Source organism: Antechinus flavipes, chromosome 1 (assembly GCF_016432865.1).
Source record: "Antechinus flavipes isolate AdamAnt ecotype Samford, QLD, Australia chromosome 1, AdamAnt_v2, whole genome shotgun sequence".
Taxonomy (NCBI): domain Eukaryota; kingdom Metazoa; phylum Chordata; class Mammalia; order Dasyuromorphia; family Dasyuridae; genus Antechinus; species Antechinus flavipes.
In genome coordinates this window covers 705139417-705147431 of record NC_067398.1, presented here as the reverse complement: position 1 = coordinate 705147431, position 8015 = coordinate 705139417, and the positions used below count along the sequence as shown (strand labels likewise).

Below are 8015 nucleotides of genomic sequence, written 5' to 3'. Positions count from 1 at the left end.
AGTAGTGCTGCTGCCGCTGCCTTGTGTACATGTACATGTGAATATTTTCCTACCCCCTCCTGGCCCCGAGAAATCAGAGTGTCTCACACAACAGATAAATGCGACTCATTTTCTCCAGCTGAAATTGGCAAGTCCAGCGAGGAAAATCAATGATTTATTTACCACTGACAATTCTGCTCAGGGCTGAAAGCGCCCTGCTTTGCCAAACTGCTCGTTCGTCTATATTGGAAACATGGAGCCCTGGGATGACCCCCCTCCCTCTTCCCTTTCTCTTTGGCCATTGGCTGCCCCCACATCCAGTAATAGAGGTTAGGTCATTGGTCCTAAGAGATAGGGACGGTCTCTGTGGGGAAGGGGAGCAGTGTGTACCCCATCAGGCATGTGTTTCTGCCTGATTGGTCTTGAGAGATGATGGGAGAGAAGACAAAGATCCAACTGAGAAAACAGGGAGCCCCATGGAGGCAGGGAACTCCTGGCTACTGCTGAGCTCTCTGAATTTGGCAGATTTAGGGAGATCGGGGATAAGGATCTATGATTTCCTCCTCATAGGGAATGTCCAGTGAAGAATTTCCTTTTTTCCTTGCACGTAGACATCTTCTCAGCAACTTAAAGTCTTGAAGAGTTGTCTCCTTAAACTGTGGGTTGCCTCCCCATAGGGGGGTTGGTAAAAATGAATGCAGTGACCAAAAATTAATTCAAAATCAGACGTGTAATGGTGCTACAGTGTTTCTGGTAGTGCTTCCCCGTATCGCATTGCAGGATTTCACCACAGGCTTGGTTCTGAACATACAACATAGGCACTTTGCACTGTGAATGTGATGGGATCAGAGTGGCTTTAGCATTTCCTGGAAAAGGGGAGAGAATAAGCTGATTTCTGGATACACATCACAGGCACGAACACTGCCAGAGACACTTGGCTCTGATTTGAGATGGGCTTGCATAAAAAATTTCTTGGGCAAAAAGGGGTCACAAGTGGAATAAGTTTAAGAAGCTCTGTCTAGAGGACTGAGAAATTTTATGAATTATTTAGGATCACAGTCAAGTTGATCTTGAGCCATGTCTTTTTGGTTGTCAGACCATTACTCTGTGCTATCTTGGTCAGGGGTACTAAACTTGGGGTCCACAGACTCCTTTCATGGAGAGATTTCTAGAGGTCTATGAACTACCACCTTCATTTTCAACTAGCCTTTCATTTTCTTTAGTAATCTTGAGTGATTTATTTTATGTATTTAAAAACATTATTAAAAGAAGGTTTTCATTAGGCGTCACCAGTTTGGCCAAAGGTAACACCTATGGATATCTTCTTTTGATAATGATACAAAAAAGGTTGAGTATCCCCAGACTAAGAAGACTTTCCTCAAATGGAACCCAGCCTAACATATCCAGGGGAGAAGGTGATCACTGAAGCTAAGAGTTAAATCTTGAATTTGGGACTTGATCATCTCCTATAGGTTTTCATCTGAAGTCACAAGTATTGGAATGAAATTTTAAGGCATTAAATCCAGCAAGGACCTACCCTAATATGGATCCAGCTCTGGATGTCCTTGAATTTGAAAATGTAATATAGCCTTTGGGCAAGTCCTTTTTTTGGGGGGCCTCAGTTTCTATAAAATGAGGATATCAGAGTGGGTGACCTGGAGGGTTTCTTGCAGATTAAAATTCTGTATTTTAGAGTAAGAGTTCTTAAACCTTTTGTGGGTCATGGACCCTCCTTGACAGTCTGGTGAAACTGATAAAGTCTTTCTCCGAATAATATTTTTGCAAAAATTAAAATACACTGGCTTTAGGTCTTCCTGTTCAGTGCCTGATTGTCTCCTGAGGCTTTAGGTGCTTGGGGCTTTGCATGTTGGAGGAGGAAGCATCTCCACCCTAGGCTTGGTAGCCTGTGAGTTAGCTCCCATATATAAGTAGTTTGGGGCACGTGGAGTTCAGCTGGCTAGAAACAAAAATCCCTGTCTCCTCTCCCCAGCCCAGCCTCCCTTCTCCTCGGCTTCCACATCCTCGGTCTTCACCTGCCTCTGCAGCTCAGTCAGTCCGGGCCTGGCAGGGGTCCAGCCCTATGTTTGTGACATCACACTCGGTTGCTGGGGAGATGAGTTCCGATGTCACAGAGCAGGGATTAAGGCCTGCGAGGATGGGAGAGGCTAGCAGGATACAAGCCGATGAGGTCATGAAAAAAATAGTCTTTGTTGTCACTGGGGGCCTTAGTAACCCGCCGGGATGACTGACAAGCAAAAAACAGAAGTCACTCAAATCCCCTGAACCTGCTTTGAATACAGGATTATTCCCACTGAGCCAAGAGGATAAGCTTGTATCCTGAATGACAATCACTCATATCATCACCCAAGATATTAGTCTATCTATGCACAGGGTCCAGTGGAGAGGGAGTTAGATGTAGAGTCAGAGAATAGTGTGAATTTTGTCTCTGTGGCAATTCCTGTGCAAATTTAGATGAATCAGACCCTCTGTGGGCTTGTTTTCTAGAATTAAGAAGCTGGATTACATGCTCATTGGGGTCCTTCCCACTGAAAAATCTATGGTAAAGTGGGATCCAATGATTTATGTCAAGGACAGCCTTGTCTGGAATTAGGCAACCTGGGTTTAAATGCCAATTTGTGGGAATACTAGCAGCACAATACAGCATTTTTAGCACAGTACCTGGCACATAGTAGGTGCTTAATAAAGCACAGAACCCCAGTTCATTCCTCTAAAAATTGAGTTAATAGGATTATCGATTTAAAATTAAAGGGTCCTTTCTTTCCAGGTGAGGAAATTGAGGAGTAGAGTGGTTAAATGACTTACCCAAGATAATAAGTGTGTGATGAAGTGTAACAATGGTGGTAGAAGTTGTAGTAGTGGGACTAATAATAGTGGTGAGGGTGGGAGGAATAGTGGTAGTAGTGATTGGTTGCTGTCCTTTGTTCTTGAGTGTGATGACCACATTTGTATCCTGGATACCTTAGAATCAGTCGGAGTCAGGATAAGCAAAAGTCCTTGATCTTTATTCTTTGTCTTTTGAGGTAGGATTGAATTGGATGGAAGCAGAATCTCCATGATCTTCCTTCTTTGTCTTCCACCCAGATGTGACCCTGTCTTGTCTTACTCCAACCCTTCATCCCTCCTACAATTCTCTATATAAACCAATTATTGAGCCAGCACAGAATGGTGGGAAGGGCCATTTCCCAAGCATATGCTAATAGATTATTGTCTAATTGGTAATTGGCCTTAAGTGCTCGAAGGGAACTGTCTCAAGGGGCATCGATTCAAAAGTTTCATCCCTTTACACTGGAGGACCAAAATCACATTACTATGTTGGGGGTAAGGGACAGTGTGGATGATCAAATTAATACAAGCTCAGAAGATTCTGCTACAGGTCAGGAAAAATAGTCCAAAAGAACATTTTGAGTGGAATATCTTTAAATTCGTACAACTCACATTTCTTTTGAGCTACTATGATTCTGCTTTGTTTATAGAGTATGGCATCTTTTTTGATGTGGGAAGTCCTGTGCTGCTATTTCCCATGTCTCACAATTAATTTTAAAGTTCTTCGGAGAGACTTTGAGAATGTCCTTGCATTGCTTCTTCTGACCTCCCTATGAGAGTTTGGATTGTATGAACTCTCCATAATATAGTCTTTTAGGCAAATGTATATTTAGCCTTCACACAATATGGCCAACCCATCAGAGTCATGCTCTCTGCAGTAGGATTTAAATGCTTGGCGGTTTAATTCAAGAAAGGACCTCAGTGCCTGGGATCTTATCCTGCCGGGTGATCTTCAGAATCTTCCTAAGACAATTTAGATGGAAGTGATTTGGTTTCCTGGCTTGGTGCTGGTAGACTGTCCCAGTTTCCGAGGCACACAACAATCGGGTCAGCACAACGGCTCTGCAGATTGTCAGATCCGTGGGCTGTCTAATATATCTCCTCTCCCTGACTTTTTGTCAGAGCCTCCAAGCCCTGAGCTAGGTCTGGCAATATGGGCATCAACCTCATCATCTTTGTTTATATACTTTATAAAGTATTCCGTCAAGATAAATGACCCTTATCCAAAGCATTCAAAGTTTCTCCATTTACCATAACTGGTGGTCCTGTGTATGGATGATGCAGTCCTGGCTGGGAAGAAACCTGCATTTTTTTTGGGGGGGTGGGGTATTGATTATCAGGCCAAAATTAGCATAAGCAACAGAGAATTGATCAATACTTTATCGCATCTCAGCTTCAGAGGTTGCATTGAGAGCACAATTGTCTGGGAACCAAAAAGTCATACGCAGATTCTCCCTTAACTTTAGTCTTGGCTTGTAGCCTATTCCAATTAAATAGTTTGCCATGAGCACTGTGGTTTTTGTCCTTGTTGAAAGTTTCTGACAACATCATTGAAAGCATCATGCTAAAAAAGCGTGGGAGCAAGCACACAGCTCTGCTTCACTCCTGCTTCTCTGGAAAAGTGCGATAGCATCATCTATTATTCAGAGCCCATGCAAGGATATGGTCCTGGAACTGGTATATAATACTGATGAGTTTCTCTGGACAGCCAAATTTTGCCATGATCTTCCACAAGCCCTCATGACTGATATCATGTTGTTGTTATCAACATGATTTCTGTACAACTCCTGGTATTTTTTTCTGGAATTGTTGTAGCAAATACCATATCACCCTTTCCTTGGACATTTTTGAAGTCACACTGGTTCTTGTCCATTTTTTAGGTGAAAGATCAGCCTGTTAAGGACTCTGGCAAAAATCTTGCTGGAAATGATTAAGAGAGATACCCCTTTGTGACTTTCCTTTTTTTTTTTTTTTTTATAGAGATGTACAAGGAAGGAATCCTTGAATACCTGGGGGCTAACCTCCTCTTGCTATACAACCCAGAAGATTTTAGATAGCTTTTGTATGATCCTTTGTAAATCTCAATTGGAAAAAAATCAGCTAGAATATAATTTGCTTTCTGAGAGGAGCCTAATGGCATTCAAAATCTCTTCCTCAGTTGGAAGTTTAGCTAGAGAGGGCTGACTTCAACCTGAGGCATATGGTCAATGACTTTAGCATTGATCCATGATGGTCTGTTGAGAATGCTATGGAAGTATTCATCCCATCTTTCCAGGATCACATCCTTATCACTAATCAATGTGGCTCCATTAGCACTGAGTAGTTGAGATGCATCATAGGTCTTTAGCCCCAAACTAACCTCCAGGGCATCATAAAAGCATTTTGATTTGTTGTACAACTGAATTCCACCTGCTTTCTTACTGAGCCAAGAATCCTGTATTTCTCTCTAGGATTCGCTTGTACTTTACTTCGGATGGACTTAAATATTGCCTTCTTAGAGATAAATGAACTATCTGGCAGGCAAATCCTGAGGAGTTCTCGTTTTTTGTTTATCAGCTTCTGAATTTCCTCATCATTTTCATCACGTTAATCTTGATGTTTGTGAGTGTTCTGGACCAGATGAGTAAATGCAATGCTGTACACCAAATCTCTGAGAGCTGACCCCTCACTCCCTTTCTGTTCACTTTTACCAGTCATGTGTTGATTTAGTTTCCCCTCCAATTTAGGAACTGACCGTTCATGCTTGCTTGGAGAGACTCTTTAGTCTGTGGCCATTAAGTTTCCTGGTGCCTTGGGGCCACCACTTTTATTGAATGTGAATGTTTTGCCAGGAAAGGGTGGCTGATCATTGCCTTTGTCATTCTCACATCCTGTCTGTCTCTTCTCCTTACAATCATAGTTTATTAAATGTGAATATTTGCTGCAAGGGTACATCCAGGAAGCTTTATTACACATAGGTAAATGGAGGATAGTGTAGTTGATGAGAAGGTTAAGATATGCATAAGTTTTCAGTAGTAAGTGACTACACTTGCCCTTGTTTCCAACTCCATTCCTCTGAAGGACAACTCCCTGCCATGTCTGTTAACGTCTGTGACTACTCTTGCATTTAAGATACCCAGAACTATAAACTTCTCCTCTTTTGGAACATTGATGATGAAGGTCTTCATAAATTTTTCCTTGTCTTCATCAAGGTTCATCATGAAGGAAGCATAGACACTGATGATTACGGCATGGTGCTTGCCTGCAAGTGGCAAGTGCATTGTCTTGAGCTTGTTATTCACTCCTTTTGGGAAGCACACAAGCTTGTTGACTAGAGTACTTTTGATTGTGAAACCTGTATCAGATTTATAATGCTGTCATTCACTACAACAATATACAAAGGGGAGTAAAGTGTAAGAAAATGTCCTTCCTTCCTTCCTTCCTTCCTTCCTTCCTTCCTTATTTCCTTTCCTTCCTTCCTTCCTTCCTTCCTTCCTTCCTTCCTTCCTTCCTTCCTTCCTTCCTTCCTTTTTTCCTTCCTTCCTTCCTTCCTTCTTCCTTCCTTCCTTCCTTCCTTCCTTCCTTCCTTCCTTCCTTTTTCTTTCTTTCTTTCTTTCTTTCTTTCTTTCTTTCTTTCTTTCTTTCTTTCTTTCTTTCTTTCTTTCTTTCTTTCTTTCTTTTCTCTCTCGCTTACTCTTTCTTTTCTCTTTCTCTTACTCTTTCTTTTCTCTCTCTTTCTCTCACACTCTCTTTCTCTTCCTCCTTCTGTCTCTGTCTGTCTATCTCTGTCTCTCTGTTTCTGTCTTTCTCCCTCTCTCTTTCTTATATTATGCCTTTTCTTTTTCCTTTTCCAACTCAATTTCCAGTTGAGAAACTGAAGCAAACAGGGAAAAGAGACTTGCCTAGATGAGTCTTCCTGTCTCCAAATTCAGTGCTTCATGCACTATAGCACTCTCTAGCTGCCCCCAATAAACCCAATAGGATCTATCTATATCATCAACAACAATATGGGCTTAAGGCTCTTTTGTTTAGTGGGGGAAACAAGATTAAGATGCTTGGATTCTAGTCCAAGCTATTAACTGACTATTATTATTTCACATTTCTTGACTTTGTTTCCCTTCATTGACAGTCAATTGTCAACAAATTTAGCCAGAGAAGAGACACAGAAAAGGGAGATGGAATAATTTGCGTATGGAATAAACGAAAGGGAGTAAAGTATAAGAATGCTGAAAAGGTGGGATCCTATAAAGGTTATTTATTCATTTTCATTTCACAGATGAGGAAACCTGAGGGTCACACAGAAAGTGAGTCTAGATTTGAACCCAGATTGTGCTGATGAAAGTTGGTGTTGTAAAGACTCAAGATTCAGAGACAGGTTTAGGGCTGGATAAATAGAGTTTTGAATGATTTCTATAAGGATGATACCTTTATCCATGGAAGTTGGTGGGCTATTAAGTGAAATAGTATAAAGGAAGCAGATGACCCAGGACAAGCTCTTGGGGGAACAACACCTATTCATGGGGTGACCTAAAAAAAAAAGATCCAACAAAAAACAAAAAGCAAAAAAACATATTTTTTTGGCAAGGTAAGAGAATAAGGAAATATCACAAAAACTTAGAGGGAAAAGAATATCCAGGAGAAGAGGGTGTCAGGAACTATATAGCAAGGTCAAGAAGAGTGAAGACTGATAAAAGACCACTAGCTCCACCAATTAAGAGATCATTGATAACTTTGAAGAAAGCAGGCTGGGTTGAATGATGAAGTTGAAAGCCAGATTGCAGTGAATTAAAGAGAGAGTGAGAGGAAAGAAAGTGAAAGCATCTCTTATCGACAGGCTTTTCAAGGAGTTTAGCCATAAAAGGGCGAGAGATACGGGATGATAGCTAATGGGAATGGATGCATCAAGCAAGGATTTTTTGGAGGTTGGGGAATTCAGGTGTATTTAGAGACAGTGGGGAAGTGGGCAGCAGACAAGGAGAGATTGGAGATAAGTGAGAGAGTGGGGATGATGGAGGAGGCGCACGGTAAGATGATTAAGTTACACAAGACGAGCCTTTAAGGTCCTTCCCAGTTCGGAGGGTCTATGAATCATTCATAATATTGTAACCGTCTGTTTAGATTTACAGCAAAGCCAAATGGGGCTCAAGGTCAGTAAGAACTTATCTATTTTAATAGCATATTAGTGTGTGGGCAGACCAACTGAGACCGAAGCA

General features: G+C 41.5%; 2 long non-coding RNA genes across 2 annotated transcripts in view; both read right to left on the bottom strand.

Moving 5' to 3' along the window:
* The window catches only part of LOC127545537 (uncharacterized), a 32486-nt gene extending 29331 nt beyond the window's left edge, over positions 1–3155 (bottom strand). Inside the window, exon 1 of the long non-coding RNA XR_007949683.1 lies at positions 2803–3155. This is a non-coding gene — a long non-coding RNA (uncharacterized LOC127545537). The remainder of the gene's footprint in view (positions 1–2802) is intronic.
* LOC127545536 (uncharacterized) lies at positions 120–2023 on the bottom strand. Its single transcript, XR_007949682.1, has 2 exons — positions 1517–2023; positions 120–845 (listed from the first exon to the last, which is right to left on the bottom strand). It is a non-coding gene; the product is annotated as an uncharacterized LOC127545536 (long non-coding RNA).
* Positions 3156–8015: the final 4860 nt, after the last annotated feature.